Here is an 18967-nt window from a genome sequence, read left to right as displayed (position 1 = left end):
AATGTTAGAGTAATAATATATGACATGCAACTTACACAAAGCATACGGTCAAATTCGTATGTGAACGGAGCTTCCAATGATATAATTTTCACATTATACATCTCATGTACTATTAATCTTGTCAATAGTCAAATGCGGTTTTGAAAAACGCATTAGAGCATGGTTAATAATGTAGCCAGCCGATGGCTATAAGGAACCGCCATGTCATCTATAGCCATCATCTATATGCACTCATACAGTAGTGTGGGTTATAAGGTTGGCTATTTCCCGCAAAAAAAATATAAGGTTGGCTATTGTATTAGTACTTTTTTCCATCTCCTCTCTATCTCTTTCTTCATATTTATTGTATTTAACTAGGAATGCATATATAGCTAGGCTCTTGCATGAGAGCTCACTCCCCTTACTTATTCACATCTCTCTCCTCCACATAGGCCCTATATAAATGGAAGGAGGGAGTACTATGAGCACTACATACTCTAGTACAGATGTTGTCAGTACTCCACTAGTACTATTGGACAGGGAGCTTAAAAAGTACTATTGGACTGGCTATACATGGTGAAATCCTAGTAGGAAGAGCATGCACGAGAACAGCACATTCACGTGGTTGAAAACAAATTGGAAACCATCTCTATGTGAATACAAATCTAGGAGTACGTATGAATCTAACAATATTGATTGGGCGTTGTTGAATGTTGATACTTTTTCTGTAAGTTTGATCAAAGTAGAGATACTTTGACTACACATAAAACTTATATGTAAACTAGAAAGGATCGGAGGGAGTATATTGTATGTTCAAAAATGAAATGAATGTTGAATACACTTTATATATGATTGTGGATGCTATGATCACCGGTTCAAAATTTTGAATCCACCTTAGGTATCACACATGCCCCCACTCGTTCTCTCTCGATTTCATCTCGGGGTCCAGAGATCAATTGAAATAGGACCAGGGTGGGTACAATACATCTGTTTCGCTCATGAACGTACAATATACTCCCTCTGATCCCCATAGACCCCCCACCCCTCCCCCGCGGGTCATTTCTATCATAGAAATCAACCAAACCTTTATCTCCTTGCACGACACGCAATTGATCTGTCAACATCAATCGATCTCGTCAACATGTGTCGGGGCATGAACCGAATGGGATGTCAAAACTAAGACGCGAAGCGGCACGTAGTGGAGGCAAAGTGAAACTTTAAACGAACCGTTTGCTTTTATGCATGTTGGACAAATTACAACATTGGAAATACAATCATGGTCTAGGCACACATGTGAATGATACTCGGCAGAATGTTCAAATGAGGCATGTGGGAGGATGGACTCGACCGACGGGCGGCATGATCAATGGATAAGAGGGTTGGATAGGAATGAGAAATAAGCAAACACCACATGATTATACTTGGATGGCTCAAATAAACAATAAGCTGTCTCGCTTGGCCTACATAGTGAAAGTCCTAATGCGCAACGTGGAGCACTGATGCTCGAATATGGCCAGGAAAACAGGGAAACCGACATGTGGGGTACATCTGTCAGGATGATGTAGCGCAGACTAGTCCAATGGAGGAGTTGGCCACGACCTCCTTGCCACCGGCAACCGTTCATGTGGGTCGTGGGGCCAGCAATGTGGCATAGCTCTAGCACCGCCTCTGGACACGGTGACTACGGTGAGCAATATGCTCATCATTGCTGGACACGGTCGGTTTCAATGTGCCGAGGGTGGCGTTAGCATTGTGGCACGACCAATAGATCATGGGTATGTTTGGTTTGTGCCCAAGGTTGCCCCATCAAAGCATTGGCTAGCCAAAATTTTGGTTGAGGTTTTGGTTGCCCATGATTAGGCCGACATTGGCAAGAAAAATGAACTATAGTTGGCTAGAGTGCATTGGCATGCCAAAAAAATGGCAACCATCCAAACAAATACCAATCTTTGGGTCATGACCAAAATTTTGGTAAGGTGCACTTTGGCCACAATCCAAACTGTCGGCGTTCTAGGAACGGGGGTCCCCAGACCTGCCTGCCTGTGGCCTGCAGTGTGGCTCCACCAGTGGCCCAGTACGGCTTGTCTTCATCAACCCAAGCTCAAGACCCTCGCGAGAGGCTAAGCCTCGCGGGGGGGACGATGCAAGGCCTCCTCAGGGGCGGCCTCACCAGGCAGGCTCGCGAGGAGTACATCGCGAGGTGCTCATGACGCAAGCCATGACAACCAAGACCAGGGAGGCACCACACTGGCGCCAGCCAGCGCAGTGTCCTCGTTTCCTCTTTGGTACAAAGGGGGCAAGTGCAGGCGCGGAGTGCCGAGGCATCAGGCAAAGGTTTCCATATCGGTGCAACGAGACCAAGACCAGCAGAGCGGCAGGACGGAGGTCACCGTGGAGCCCAAGACGGTGTCACCACCAGCGCCTTTGGCAGTCGAAGACCACCTTTAGTCAGGATAGCTTGTACTAGCTGTCCGCTTTCAAAATGGTCGTTGTTGGCTCCCTTCCCGCTCAATATTTGGGAAGAGGACCAGGGCCTCTATAAATAGGGCTAGCCACCACAGTAGAAGGGATCATCTCATCTAGAGCCAAGAGATCCGATCCGGACCTAGCTCATCCACACCACTACAAGAGGCAGTCGACCACACCACACATCGGATTAGGGTATTACACCACAACGGTGGCCCGAACCAGTATAAACCAGTATAAATTCAATCAGATGTTGGGAGGAACTTGAGGCCGCTTTCAAGGCCAATTTTCAAGGGACCTATGTCTGAACTCCGGACGCTGATGATTTAAGTCACATAATTCAACAGCCCGGAGAGTCCGCCCTTAAGCTTTGGAATAGATTTCTCACTAAGAAGAGTCAAATTGTCGATTGTCCAGATGTCGAAGCTCTAGCGTCCTTCAAGCACAGTATCTGAGATGAGTGGCTCGCCAGACACCTCGGCCAAGAAAAGCCAAGGACAATGGCAGCCTTAACAAGCCTTATGACCCGCTTCTGCGCGGGAGAAGACAGTTGGTTGGCCCGTAGAGGCACCAGCGACCCGAGCACATTCGAAATTAGGGATGGAAACAGGAAGCCATGGTGCAATAAAAATAAGCGTCAAAACAAGGAAGAAAGTCTGGACAACACGGCGGTCAACACCGGATTCAGGGTCTCTCGACCCAGTCAACAAAAGAAGCCATTTAAAGGCAGCAAAGAGGGACCGACCGGCCTAAACAAAGTCCTGGACAGATTGTGCCAAATTCATGGCATCCCCAAAAAACCTACGAACCACACTCACAGAGAATGCTAGGTCTTTAAGCAGGCCGGCAAGTAAAATGCCGAACACAAGGAAAGGGAAACACCAAGTGAAGACGAGGATGAGCCTCGCTAGCCAAACACTGGGGGACAGAAAAAATTCCCACTAGAGGTAAAAATAGTAAACATGATCTATGCGACTCACATACCCAAGAGAAGGCGCAAACGCGCGCTCAGAGACGCATACGCTGTAGAGCCCGTCGCCCCCAAACTCAACCCCTGGTCGGCCTGCCCGATCACCTTTGATCACAGGGACCACCCGACTAGTATGCGGCATGGAGGATCGGCTGCCTTGGTGCTCGACCCAATAATCAACGGATACCATCTCACTCGCGTCCTCATGGACGGCGGTAGTAGTCTCAATCTAATATATCAAGACACTGTCCGCGGGATGGGGATAGACCCATCCAGAATCAGCCAAAGTAACACCACCTTTGAAGGGGTGATACCAGGCATTGAGGCTCGCTGCAGGGGCTCCCCAGTATTAGAGGTGAAATTCGGTTCTCCAGACAACTTCAGAAGTGAAAAATTACTCTTCACCGTCGCTCGCCTCCGAAGTGGTTATCATGCATTGCTCGGACGAATGGCCTTCGCTCGCTTCAACATAGTACCACACTACGCCTACCTTAAACTCAAGATGCCCGGCCCACGTGGCGTCATCACTGTTAGCGGAAATACAGAGCGTTCCTTACGTGCGGAACAGTATGTGGCGGCTCTAGCAGTCGGACACTAAGCGGCCTCTCCCATCAGAACGCATGATCGGTCATTAAGACCACGAACACAGTTAGACGAGTACGGCAATCACCGTCGGTAACACCCCAGATAAACCTGAGCTGGGTGCTATACACGTAATCCCATAAGAGGGCATCAAGGGCTGCAAACATGCAATAAAGCCCACCTTTTTGGCTTGACCTTATTAACAGGCCAATGCCTTACACTTCTACTATCCATTGATAATAACCAACTCTTCGCACGCTTACGCCATACTCTTTTACAAAAGTTTTCCTTTTTATAGACAACATTCATGTGACACCCTACCAGGACATGGCACAACGGAGACAAAGGCGCAGACGTGCAGCAGGGCCCCGCTCAAAGGTTTCTCTTTAGATTAAGCCCTTGTGTAAACCTTCTTTATTGTCTCTTGTTGCTTGACATCCCATGGGTATTCAATACACCCACAGAGGATACTAGCGTTATTGGCATTTCGCCACGACAGACTACCGCACGTACCTGGAAATACAGGGTTCATAATCAAGGGCGCTAATCAGCCCGGTATATGTTACAAAGTCCGAATACCCTCGGGAGTGTTCGGCGTTGCGAGTTTGGCCTTATATGCATCAGCTCCGAATCATGTCTTTGGTCAAATGTTGGGTTTGCCCGGCTCCTAGGTTTGCTGCCTTACGTTTTGCTTCTATAGGCTAAGGCGGCCAAAGGAGAACTACTATGATTGTGCCCTGGTTATTCTGGACGAGCACCTCAGTAGAGAAAGCCGAAAACTGACTGTAATGATATAGCAAGAGACTGGTCAACCACTCGAGGACTCATCAGAATCTTTAGGATTCCTCCACATTAACGAAGGACCGTTTCCCGGTCATGTACACACGCGCCCGTATCCGGATGCATGCGAAGGTACCAGGGGCTACATAGTAGCCCCACCGTCAAACTCCTACGGCTAAGTGAAAGTGTTAAAGCTATATAGTCTGGTTGCCTAGTTCGACGTGCGATCACCTCCTTAATGGACCAAGACATTGGATCAAGTGTGATTACGCACATTTTTGCGAACACCCCCGCATTGTATGCATGGGGGCTGAAGCCAACGAATGCTAACTTTCAGGTTATATACACATCAAACGGTCGCACAGGAGACACAATAACACTTTCGGGCGAAAGTATAAACATAGCCTCTATAATTAAAATACAATTGTTTTTACAACAGAACAATTTGTCACTCGAACATGACACTCTTCGAGCACTGAGCCTCTATTAAACGAGCTCCTTCTGTTACCTGCTCCAAGTAGTGCTCGGCTAGATCCTGGCTTCCCGCCGGATTATGGGTTGCAATGATGGTGGCCGCCATATCCGCCCAATATGTTTTAACACGGGCAAGAGCCATCCGCGCACCCTCTATGCACGCCGACCTCTTCATGGCATTGATTCGTGATGCGGCACCAAGGAATTGTTCCACTAAACCAAAATAAATGTCCAGCTTCGGCCCCTTCGGCCATAGATGGTCAATTACAGACCTCATTGCAAGACCGGACAACCTATGGAGCTCGGCCATCGCGTCCGTCCTTTCACTCAATGGCAACGGGCACGCTGGTGCACTGAATTGCGACCAAAACAGCCTTTCTACTTCACTATCTTTTTGATCCTCGAAAAACTTGGTCGCATCAGCCGTACTCTTTGCCAGATCCGCATACACGTCTGCAGCGCTCCAGCGCCGATCCAGAGGAGCGTGCTTTGGATCTAAGAACTACATCCGCAACAAATAGGGGCTTCCAGTCACGATTTCTCCGGCCTGTCAAAGCTCCTCCCGTGCATCCCTAATTTCGGAACGCGTCTCCTTGGCCGCATCAAGGGCCTTCTTCAGGTCAGCCGACTTCGCCTGATTCTCCTTTTCAAGGATCTCATACAGGCCGGCGGCGTTTTTCAACTCCACAGCCATCTCGGCTATTTTATCTTCGCTTTGGCGATGAGCAGCCTGTTCGGCTCTCAACTCTTCGGCCGCCTTTGGGGCAGCCGCATTGCTTGCCTGGGCTTGTTCCTTGGTTAGGGCAAGCTCCGCCCTCAGGGCCTCCACGGCAGCAGCTCCGCCTGCAGTCGAAGCATATCACATTAACATTATGTTCCTGTTAATATTTCCTATAGAAACAAGGAAAACAGAGCACATACTCTGTGACTCGTTAAGCCGCTTGTTCACAAGCGTAATGTCGGCACCCATAACTTCAATATGTCGCATCAGTTTGGTGACTTCAGTGGTCCGGTCTGCCGCCGGACCCTTCGCCACCTGCGCATGAATGCAATGCGATCATTACTTAAGAGTTTGATCCTTCGTTTGCTGCCTAGGGCTGGCAACCAGAGTCTCAGGGGCTACTATCTATATGGAGCACACCTAGCGTGTGCGGCAGAACCAAAAAATTACGTATTTCATTATGTACCTCAAAGCCTTTGAGCAGGCTCATAAAAGCTTCATTCATCCCGCTTGTGGCGGATGAAATCTTCTTAAGCACCGTGCCCATTAACGAACGGTGATCCTCCGAGAGAGCAGCTTGCTCCAGAAGGTCTGTCAGCGTGTCCGGCTGGTCGTCGGACTATGCTAGACCCTTGTTATTGCCCCCTGTCGGTGTCAAAACCGGCGGATCTCGGGTAGGGGGTCCCGATCTATGCGTCAAGGCTGATCGTAACAAGAAGTAAGGGACACAGATGTTTACCCAGGTTCGGGCCCTCTCGATGGAGGTAAAACCCTAATTCCCGCTTGATTAATATTGATGATATGGGTAGTACAAGAGTAGATCTACCACGAGATCGTATAGGCTAAACCCTAGGAGCTAGCCTATGATGGTATGAATGTAAATGTGATTGGGCTTCTATGGACCAACCTCTCCAGTTTATATTGACACCGGAGGGTGCTAGGGTTTACATGGAGTCGGTTACAAAGAAGGAAATATAATATCAGGATCGCCAAGCTTGCCTTCCACGCCAAGGAAAGTCCCATCCGGACACGGGCCGAAGTCTTGAGTCTTGTATCTTCACGCTTCAATAGTACGGACGTCGTACACAGTCCAGCAGTCCAGATACCCCCTAATCTAGCACTCCCTCAGTAGCCCCTGAACCAGGCTTCAATGACAATGAGTCCGGAGTGCAGTATTGTCTTCGGCATTGCAAGGCGGGTTCCTCCTCCGAATACTCCAAAGTGGTTATCGAACACGTAGACCAGGTCCGGATCCACAGAACGATCTTTGTATGGTATAGATCTTATTTGCTGGCAATATTCATGCGTCGTGCCATTGTATCGTGGCTCGGTACAATGTGAACCGACGTTTCCTACCCCACAACAACTCGCGTTACGAGGCAGTTTTATTGGCATGTCCCATCAAGGCAGAGATCGTGTCCCTCTTATTATGGGATTTTCCATCAATATGAGCATGCGTGACCCCACGACGACCATTGGTATTATCCCGTGTGTCTTTAGATAAGCCTCAAACGGTCACACCGGGGACTCTTGATATTCACCCTCTTTATAAAGGGGTCGAGTCCTACACCTCTTTCTTCACCTTCATCGCGCCTTCTCGCACCTCGAGTTCTAACACCCAAAACCTAAGCTCCACCCCTCCGGAATCCGCCAGTATGTCCGGATCTGATCCTCAAGGCCGGTGGGTCACCTCCTCGATCGAGGAGAAGGACATTGCGAAGCTTAGGGAGGTCGGATACCTAACCGTAGATATCCAGCACAGGCTTCCTACTTCGGGGCAAGTTATTCCCACGCCGGAGCCCAATGAGTGTGTTGTTTTTGTCCCACACTTCCTACGTGGTTTGGGTTTCACACTCCATCCTTTCATGACGGGGCTCATGTTCTATTATGGGCTGGATTTTCATGATCTGGCTCCAGATGCCATCCTCCATATCTCGTCGTTCATTATCGTGTGCGAGGCTTTTCTCCATGTCACGCCACACTTCGGCTTATGGCTCAAGACCTTCAATGTGAAGCCGAAGATGATCGAGGGGCGACACGTGGAGTGTGGAGGTATCGTAATAAGCAGAAACGCTGATGCCCCATGGCCGGAGGGTTCTTTCCCAGAAGTATCTGACGTATGGCAGCGGAGGTGGTTTTATGCTACGGCCCCAAGGGGCACAAAGTGGGTAGCCGCCCCCGAGTTCCGCTCGGGCCCCCCATGGCAGTTGGCATCTTGGACAGACGTAGGACATAATTGGGGACCCGCAGGTGACGTACCAATACTGCAGAACCGCATCCGGGAGCTTCTCGAGAGGGATATCAAGCTTGTCAGCGTAATGCAAGTGAAGTTAATCCGGCGGATGTTGTCGTGCCAACGCCGGCCTATTCGGATGTGGGAGTTCAATCCGGAGGGTCCGCGGACCGTGAAGCACTTCTTCGTCTTAAAGCTCGAAGAGATGTGCAAATTATTCTTTGGACGGCAGGTAGCGTGTCCGGATACCACCGAGGACGCGGGTCTAAGCTGCAATCGCCTAGATACACAAGTAAGTAGCCTTGATACCGGACATCCTGTTTTGTATTTGTCATACTTGTTTATTCTGAACATCATCCGCGTCCAGGAGTGGCTCGGCAAGGCGGAGAGAATCAGGTGTCCGACACAGTGTGTAATTGGGGACCCTGTAGTGCGGTCTATACTTCTATATTGGATTGTCACAAGAGAGAAAGGGAAAAAAGGAGTAAAGATGTCGGAGCTAGTAGACTTTTGGTCGTGTGACTCGTGTCTATACGATGCACACCTGTCTTTTTCATGTATGAAACACTGTTCAGAATAAACAAGTATGACAAATACAAAACAGGGTCCTCGTGACAAATACATCGCCCGCCCCTATCGTGGCCAAGATGCTAGACCAGGTACTCAGTAGAATGCCCTCGGGGAAAGACAAGGGGAAGGATGAGAAATCCGACCACGGGGATAGTCGGGGAGGAGAGCTCGAGGCCGCTTCCCCACGCGGGAAGAAAAGGTCCACCTCCAAAGATTTGGAGGCAGAGATGCGCAAATTGGGGGAAAAGGGATCCCCAGGGGTCCTTGCCCCGACAGGCACCCTCACCGCATCATGCCCTCCAACGGGCCAGCCCTCCAACGAGTCGTAAGTCAATCATTAACTTAAAGGTACTGTATTTCTCCTGGATCAATGACCAGGACTCAACTTTTTGCAGTCCGGCTGGCAGCTCTTCTCAACAGGGATCGTCTTTGAGCGACCTTCCTCGGGAGATGATGGAGAGCGAGACCCCGCCCGCCTCTCTGGTTCTTGACGCGGGCGACACCGAGGTGTCGTCACAGAGGAGCCTAGATCCGCCAAGGCCGAAAGCCAATGCGTCAGCCGCCCTAAGTCCGGACGTACTGACGGGCTTACTGGAGCGAGATGCGCTCTCGGAGGAGCACCGCTCATTAATGAGGGCGGTGCTCAATAAAATTTCATCCGCTACAAGCGGTTTGAATGAAGCATTCACAAGCCTTGTCAGAGGCTTTGAGGTATGTAATGGAAAACTCACTATTTCTTTGGTTTTAAGGCACGCGCTAGGTGTGCTCCATATAGATAGTAGCCCCTGAGACTCTAGTTGCCCGCCCAAGGCGGCAAACAGGGGATCATAAACCAATGATAGTTCTGTAAACATGTGCAGGTACCCGTGGGTCCGGTCGCCGGACCGTCTGTTGAAGTTGTCGACTTATCGAGGCAAATTGGGTCGATTGATGCCGATATTATTCTGATGAATGAGCGGCATGTATATGCCCTGTCTCCCATTGCATTGGAAAATATTAAGGTGGCATGTATTAATAAAATTTGTTTGGACTGCAGATGGTGCTACTGCCGTGGAGGCCCTGAGGGCTAAACTTGCTCTAGCCAAGGAACAAGCTCGGGTGAGCAATGCGGCTGCCCTAAAGGCGACCGAGGAATTGAGAGACGAATAGGCTGCTCATTGCCGAAGCGAGGAAAAGATAGCGGAAATGGCTATCGAGTTAAAACATGCTGCTGCCGGTATGAGCTCCTGAAGAAGGAGCATGAAGATAAATCGGCTGACCTGAGCAAGGCGCTGAACGCCACCAAGGAAATATGGACCAAGCTCAGGGGTGCGCGAGAGGAGCTTCAACAGGCCGAAAAAATCGCGGCTGGAGGCTCCTATTTGCTGCGGACGAAGTTCTTCGATCCGAAGTACGCTCCCCTTGATGGACGCTGGAGCTCCCCGGACGCGTACGCGGACCTGGCGAAGAGTACGGCCGATGCTATGGAGTTCTTCAAAGATCAGGGTGAAAAGGAGGTGGAGAAGCTTTTTTGGTCGTAGTTCCATGCTCCCACTCACCCACTGCCGTTAAGTGATAAAATGGCTGCTGTGGCGGAGTTTCACAGGTTATCCAGGCTTGCGAAGCTTGTCTGTTATTGAACCAAGTGATGAAGGGGAAGAACAAGCGGAAGAAGAACAAGAATCAACTCACGGTGCTGTAATGAAGCACTGGAATTGTGATGACACAAGTAATGATATAGTTTTGCATCTTAATTTATTGCTATGGCTGGAACGAGTTTTGCCACTGATTTGATGCCACTCTTAATGTAATACATAATTATCTCTACTTGTGCAAACAGGGATCTTCTTTGAAGATACCATATATTTTAGTGGAACTGCACAAGAAGATGTTGGAAACATTAAACTAATCGAGGAGTATATAGTAAGCATGGCTTGCACCGTAGATAGCAACAGATGGTTCCGGAGAAGTGCTTCATCTGTATGCTCTACACAATAAGCCTCCTGACAAAGGTTGGTACTCGCCCACTGATTTCATCCATATGATTGAGCTTTGTCATCTCTATTGGTGTTGTGATACTCTTTAGATACTGTCATGAAAAATTGGTATTGTCCTTGAGAAGTGCTTCATCTGTGTTGTTTTAAATATTTCCTTTCCTTTTTTTCGAGCAAACAGGGATGCTAGCATTTAGTAGTCCTCTTGTCTTTGCACAACAGGATCATCTTCCTCTGAAGAAGAATATGGAGTACGTGAAGTGACTAGTTCCGATTATGCCAGGATGAAGAAGCCCTGACTATCTTCTCATCAGAAGGAGCGGTTGAAGGATGGTTACATTACTCCCCACAAGACCAAACTAACTTCAGCTCAGAAGGACTGACAAATCTCCATTTTTTTGCTGTGATGCGCGAGTCCAATGTTGTTCTAGGATTCTTTCTGGTGAGTTCCATTTTTCTAAAAGTGTGCTCTACATGGACCATTATGTGCCTATTGAAACTGTCAATTCATAGTACAGTTTGCTTTATACTAATCACTTTTTTGTATTTGTGCAAACAGGGGTGCTCAGCTTGATTTCAATGGGAACTGCACAAAATGTTCATGAATACATCGAATCATTCATTTCCACCACAAGAAAGGAGGTGCCGATAAGTTCAAGGCGTTGCAACATATAAGGGCGAAATCATACAAGATACGCGTGAATTTGGTTGATTTTGGTGGAACTGCACAAAAAGAACAACTGGTTTATTTATCACGATGTGTCATGTCAATGTCTGAATTGATGGCAAACCCTGCCCATTCCACAATCATATGCATTCAATATTTTGGAATGGGACAACCTTGTCAAATTTTGCTCATTGATTTAGCAAGACATGCGTTTGATATTTTCGAATGGGACGCCCTTTGTTGTCAGCAGCGTCGATCAATTTTTTTTTCTTTATTCTTTAGTTGTGAAGTAAATATTGCCTCTGACATGTGAGTCGCTGAGATGCATAATCATCAATTGTTTTGAATGTTCTTTATGAATTTCCAGGCCTATGTGTTTGATTGCAATGTACAGAAACGCTAAAAAACTGCTCAAACTCTTTGTACTCCTTCTGTTCCTTTTTACTTCGCACATTGTGAAAGTGCATACTTTTTTGGATAAGATTGGTCATAGTAGAGATACTTTGACTGTAGACAAAACTTGTATGCAGACTAGAAAGGACCGGGGGGACTACATGTGAAACTACTGCAAACGAGGTGATCACCCTGGGAATAATGCTAGTACGTATTGCTTTGCATGTTCATCCAAGGCCAGTGATACAGGAATTTGAACTAATCGAAATAAATTCATTCATACACGGTCGGATTTCATATAAACATGCCGGATTTCATTACATTTCATACATTCTTCAACTAAAAAAGGGTGCGCTGGAGGTATAATTAATTAACCAAAGCTACCCACCTGTGTCCCGCTGAGCCGAATAGAAGCTTCAGTGACTTAACTGCAGGTGCAGTTGCGTAATTGACATGTGGCCTGTTGGGCCCACGTGTCAGTCAGCCAACTGCACCAGCAGTTAAGTAGAAGTAGCGTTCTTCTCCAGCGCAGCTCTCCGACTCCACCTCGCTGCCAAGAAGCTAACCGGCCGTCAATGGTCAACCTGCCTAGCTTGGCTTCAACCAGAGGGTAGCAGCGGTGGCCTTACTTGGACCCGAGCGGCGGCGACCTACCGTGTTCTACTCTTCCTTGTTTTCTGTGTGGTGTGGCCTCGTTGGCAGCAGGGCGGGGCCTCGGCGGAGCCGGCGATGTCCTCTATCTCGTTGCCGGCGGGTGGTGCCTCAGCGGAGCATTGGAAATCCTCCCCCACGTTGCCAGCAGGGTGGGGCCTCGGCTGAGCCGGCGATGTACTCTGCCTCGTTGTTGGTGGGGCAGGGCCTCGGCAGAGCCGGCGGTGTCCCCTGCCTCGTTGTTGGCACCGTGGGGCATCAGCGGAGCAGGCCCTTGTCGGCGCCAGCGGAGCAGGGACTCGTCGGAGCTGGTATTATCCTTTGCCTCGTCCTCGGTGTCGCCAAACAGCGTGTCGCCCGCTTCATCGCCCTCTTTGCTAGCCTCTTTGGAGGCGGCCACAGCCTCCGCCACCCGCATGCGGTACTGCCAGCGCTCGAGGCGTCCCTTGTGGGCAGAGCGGTACAAGTCGAACAACGCCTCCTGCTCCACCCACTCCACGGCGATCTGCTCCTCCGCCTGCAGATGGTCCTGGAGGAGATGTTGGTTGTAGGGCGCGTCGGCCTGCGCCTCCCGGAACTGCTCCTCGCGCATCTGCCTCACCCTGTCCATATAATGGGCACGGGCCTCGCCGATGGTCATGGTGCAATGTACCGGCGAGGATGGCGCGGAGGAGGGGGTTGGCGCCGGATCGTCGACTACCATGTTCTCCATTGGGACATCGTCGTCCTCAGGCCGCCTGCCGGCCAGCCGGTCGGTAGCAATGGCTGCCATCTCCTTGTGGTCCGTCGTCCTATCGTCCCGAAGAGCGCTGGAGCGCGAGGAAGCCATGGTGGGCAGTAGTGGTGTGGACACGAGAAAGGGAACGGATGCGGATGACTGCGGCTATGGTCGACGCAGCAGTTTATATAGCATTGGTGGGCGGGCGGAGGGACGGAGCTGTGGCGCCGAAGTAGCCGCCTCGGCAACCCCGTATCATTAATGTGGGCGGCAGATGGACGAACGGACGACACTTGTGTCGTTTGAAGGTGGAGCAATCCCCTGCACTGGGAAGCGGGGCGGGCGGCGCTGACTGTTTCTGGCAGAAAGCATGCGCGGGCGAGGAGTTGACTTTACTTGGAGAGGATGACAATGGGAACCCACCAGGTCCATAGCCTCACGTATGCAAGTGCCTCCTTATTATATATATATATATATATATATATATATATATATGTGTGTGTGTGTGTGTGTGTGTGTGTGTGTGTGTGTGTGTGTGTGTGTAATGCGAAAGATAGCAGTCGTTGGATTCAGCCCCCACGCATACAATGTGGGGGTGTTCGCGAAAAAATGTGCCTGATCACTCTTTATCCAACGTCTTGGTCCGGCAGGAGGTGATTGCACGTCGAACTAGGCAACCAGACTATATAGCTGTAACACTTTCGCTTAGCCGCGGGATTCTAATATTGGGGCTACTATGTAGCCCCTGGTACCATCGTGTGCATCCGAATACGGGCACGTATGTACCTGGCCGAGAAATGGCCCTTTGTTAAGGTAGAGGAATCCTAGAGATTCCGATGAGTCGTCGAGTGGTTGATCAGTCTCTCGTTGTATCATGACGGTCAGTTTTCGGCTTTCTCTACTGAGGTGCTCATCCGGAATAACCAGGGCACAATCACAGTAGTTCTCCTTTGGCCACCTTAGCCGATTATAACGGAATGTAAGGTGGCAAACCCAGGAGCCGGGCAATCCCAACATTTGACCAAAGACATGATTCGGAGCTGATGCATATAAGGCCAAACTCGTGACGCCGAACACTCCCAAAGGTATTCGGACTTTCTAATAGATGATGGGCTCAAGAATGCCCATTCATTATAAACCCTGTATGTCCAGGTGCGTGCATTAATCTATCGTGGCGTAATGCCAAAAACGGCAGTATCCTCTCTGGGTATGGAACCCGTGGGATGATGAAACAACAAGAGGCAATAGAAAAGGTTTACACAGGGGCTTAATCTAAAAAGAAACCTGTTGGACGGGGCCCTGCTGCACGTCTGCGCCTTTGTCTTTGTTGTGCCGCATCCTGGAAGGGTATCGCGCGAGCGTTGTCTGCGAAAAAAAGGATCTCATAGAAGAGTGCAACGTAAGTGTGCGATGGATAGTAGAAAATGTAAACTGCTGGGCTGCCAATAAGGTTGAGCCGAGAGCGTGGGGCTTTATGATTAGCCCCTGGTGTCCACTATAGGATTACATACAATGCCCTGGTTTAATGTGGGCTGCTGGACTCGTCTAACCATGTCCGTGGTCTTAACGACCTGGTATAGTTTTGTTAGAGGCCGCTTATAATCCGGCCGCTAGGGCCGTCGCGTATTCCTCTGCGCGCGAAAAGTGCTCTGTTGTTCCGTTAACGGTGATGACGCCGCGTGGACCGGGCATCTTGAGTGTAAGGTAGCCATAGTGCGGCAATGCGTTGAAGCGGGCGAAGGCCGTTCTTCCAAGCAATGCTTGATAGCTGCTTTGGAAGGGTGCGATGATGAAGACTAGTTCTTCGCTTCTGGAGTTACCTGGAGAGCCGAATGTTACCTCTAGTATGATGGAGCCCTTGTTGTAGGATTCAACGCCTGGTATCACCCCTTCAAAGGTGGTTTGAATTTTGCTGATTCTGGATGAGTCTATCCCCATCCTGCGGACAGTGTCCTCATATATTAAGTTGAGATTGCTGCCACCGTCCATGAGGACATGAGTGAGATGGTATCCATCGATTATTGGGTCAAGCACCAAGGTATTTGATCCTTCGCGCCGAATGCTAGTTCGGCCGTCTAGGTGATCGAAGGTGATCGAACAAGACATCCAGTGGTTGGGTGTGGGTACGATGGGCTCTATATCGCGTGCGTCTTTATGGGCGCGTTCGTGCCTTCCCAAGGATGTGCGAGTCGCGTGGATCATGTTCACTGTTTTAACCTCTGGCGGGAATGTTTCCTGTCCCCCAGTGTTCGGTTGGTGAGGTTCATCTTCGTCTTCACTTGGTGTTTCCCTTCCCTTGTGTTCGGCGTTTAGTTTGTCGGCCTGCTTGAAGACCCAGCACTCTCTGTGCGTGTGGTTCGCAGGTTTGTCGGGGGTGCCATGAATTTGGCATAGTCTGTCCAGAACTCTGTTCAGACCGGAAGGTCCCTCTTTACTGCCTTTAGGTTTCTTATTTTGCTAGTTAGGTCGAGAGCCTCGGAATCTGGCATTAACCGTTGTGTTGTCTGGGCCCTCTTCCTTGTTTTGGCGTTTGTTTTTATTACGTTGTGGCTTCCCGTTGTCATCCCTTGTTTCAGATGTGCTGGGGTCGCTGGTGCCTTTGCGAGCGAGCCAGCTATCTTCTCCCGCACAAAAGCGGGTCATAAGGCTTGTTAGGGCTGCCATTGTCCTTTGCTTTTCTTGGTCGAGGTGTCTGGCGAGCCACTCGTCCCGGATGCTGTGCTTGAGTGCCGCTAAGGCTTTGGCATCCGGACAGTCAACAACTTGATTCTTCTTAGTGAGGAATCTGTTCCAAATCTTGCAGGCGGACTCTCCGGGTTGTTGTATTATGTTACTTAAATCGTCAGCATCCGGAGGCCGAACATAAGTCCCTTGAAAATTGGCCCTGAAAGCGTCCTCTAGTTCTTCCCAGCTCCCGATTGAATTTTCGGGGAGGCTTTCCAACCAGTGCCGAGATGGTCCCTTTAGTTTGAGGGGAAGGTATTTGATGGCATGGAGGTCATCTCCACGAGCCATGTGTATGTGGAGGATAAAGTCCTCGATCCAAACCCCTGGGTCTGTTGTTCCGTCGTATGCCTCTATGTTTACAGGTTTAAAGCCCTGTGGGAATTCATGGTCCAGTACTTCGTCAGTAAAGCACAGGGGGTGAGCAGCCCCTCTGTATCTGGACGCGCTGTGGCATGCCGTCGACTGTTGTTGTGTCTGGTGTTTATTTCGAACTGGTGTTTGGTTGTTATTGCCATCAGGGTTGACCGGAGTATCCATTCTTCTGGCGCTCTTGCTGATATTGTTACTGTTGCCGGATTTGGAGCAGCGTCTGCGCCATCTCTTTGGTTTTTGCACAGGGGTGTTATCTTCCGGATTGTCATCGTCGCCTTCCCTGGGCGTATCCACCATATATATGTCGTGTGGCGAGGCGTGAATCCGGCACCCCATAGATTCTGAGTCTTCTCCTGCATCTTCGTCCATACCGTCGGTGCCTTCGGGGTCGAAGTCCAGCACGTCGGTTAAATCATCAATCGTGGTTATGAGGTGGGTGGTGGGTGGGCAACGAATGTCTTTGTCGCCTGCTTCCCACTCGAGTCGGACATAATTCGGCCCGAGATTCTCTGTCAAAGAGAGGGTTTTGAATGAGTTTAGTATGTCACGGAAGGGCGAGTGCTGAAAGATGTCCGCCGCGGTGAACTCCATCACCGGAGCGCAACCGGGATCGGCGGGCCCGGGGACGCGCGGACTAGAGCCTACAACCGAACACGAGTCCAGGGGCTCGGGGTCACCGGTTTCCTCAAGAGTGAGGCATGTGTTCGGATCTATCGCCGATGAGGGTACGGCCTATGGGGCGGGGTCCAGCCCTCCGTCCTTAGGCAACGCAACCTGTCCCGGATTTATATCCGAGGCTTCTGCTGGGACGATATCCCGAGCAACGTCTAACAGTAGGTCTAAGCTGTGATCATCGCGACTGTTCGGCGCTTCTAGCGCTGGCCCGAATCCGTCGAAGATCAAGTCTCCGCGGATATCCATCGTATAGTTCAGGTTTCTGAACCTTATTTTATGGTCGGGGGCATAGCTATCGATCTGCTCCAAGCGGCCAAGCGAATTGGCCCGCAGCGTGAATCCTCCGAACACGAAGATCTGTCCTGGGAGAAAAGTCTCACCCTGGATAGCGTCGTTAATGACGATTGAAGGAGCCATCGAGCCTGACGGTGACGTCACAGAGTAACTCTCAATGAAAGCACCAATGTCGGTGTCAAAACCGGCGGATCTCGGGTAGGGGGTCCCGATCTATGCGTCAAGGCTGATGGTAACAAGAAGTGAGGGACACAGATGTTTACCCAGGTTCGGGACCTCTCGATGGAGGTAAAACCCTACTTCCTGCTTGATTAATATTGATGATATGGGTAGTACAAGAGTAGATCTACCACCAGATCATAGAGGCTAAACCCTATGATGGTATGAATGTAAATGTGCTCGTCCTTCTAAGGACCAACCTCTCCGGTTTATATAGACACTGGAGGGGGCTAGGGTTTACATGGAGTCGGTTACAAAGAAGGAAATATAATATCCGGATCGCCAAGCTTGCCTTCCACGCCAAGGAAAGTCCCATCCGGACACGGGCCGAAGTCTTGAGTCTTGTATCTTCACGCTTCAATAGTCCGGACGTCGTACACAGTCCAACAGTCTGGATACCCCCTAATCCAGGACTCCCTCACCCCTCGTGGGAGCCGAACGCTCCGGGCTCAGGGCGGCCGAAGTATTAGCTTCTGGCCTCGGTGAATCTGGACTCCTCCGTGACGACACCTCGGGGTCGCCCGCCCCATGAGGCGGAGAGGCAGGTGGGGTTTCACTCTCCATCATCTCTAGAAGAAGATCCCCCAAAGACGAACTCTGTCGAGAAGAGCTACTAGTCAGACTGCAAAGAATGGATCCTGGTTATTGTTCTCGGAGGAGGAAGCAGTAGCTTTGTATTTACGATTAACTTACATCCCGACTGAGGGCTGGCGCATTTGCAGGCATAGCATGGTGAGGACGCCCGCCGGGGCAGGGCCCCCTGGTGAAGTTTTCTTCCCTTGTTTAGGCGCCTCCGTCTCCAAGTCTTCAGAGGCGGCCCTCTTCTTCCCACGGGGGGAGGATACCTTAGATTCCCCTCCCCGACTATCCTCCTTCATGGAGATAGTAATTCCCCCGGTTTGGATGTGCATTGTGTGAAGCTCTGGTTCTCTGTTCTTCCCTTCGTCTTTCCTCAAGGGCACTTGACCTAGCACATGACTAAGCATCCTGGCTATTGCAGGACTAGGCGAGCCTTCAGGAAGTGGTGCCGGACACCTGATTCTCTCCGCCTTGCTGAGCCAATCCTGGCCGCGGATGGTTTTCAGAATAATGTTGTGACAAATATAAACAAAGTGTTCGGCTTCTAGGTTACTTACTTGGGTATCTGGGCGGTTGCAGCTCAGGCCCGCATCCTCGGTGGTGTCCGGACAATTTACTTGCGGTCCTAAGAATAACTTACACATCCCTTCGAGCATCATGCCAAAGAAGTGTTGAATAGTTCACGGACCTTCCGAGTTGAACTCCCACATCAGGAGAGGCCGACGTTTGCACGGCAAGATCTGTCGGACTAGCATTACCTGAATTACGCTGACAAGACTGATGTCCCTCCCAAGAAGCTCCCGAATGCGGCTCTGCAATGTTGGTACATCATTAGCAGGCCCACAATCCAGTCCCACGTTGGGCCACAACGCCAGTTGAGGCGGAGGGCCCGAGCAGAAGTCGGGGGCAGCCACCCACTTTGTG

The sequence above is a fragment of the Triticum aestivum genome, chromosome 2B (assembly GCF_018294505.1).
Source record: "Triticum aestivum cultivar Chinese Spring chromosome 2B, IWGSC CS RefSeq v2.1, whole genome shotgun sequence".
Classification (NCBI taxonomy): domain Eukaryota; kingdom Viridiplantae; phylum Streptophyta; class Magnoliopsida; order Poales; family Poaceae; genus Triticum; species Triticum aestivum.
Note: the sequence above shows the minus strand (reverse complement) of the source record.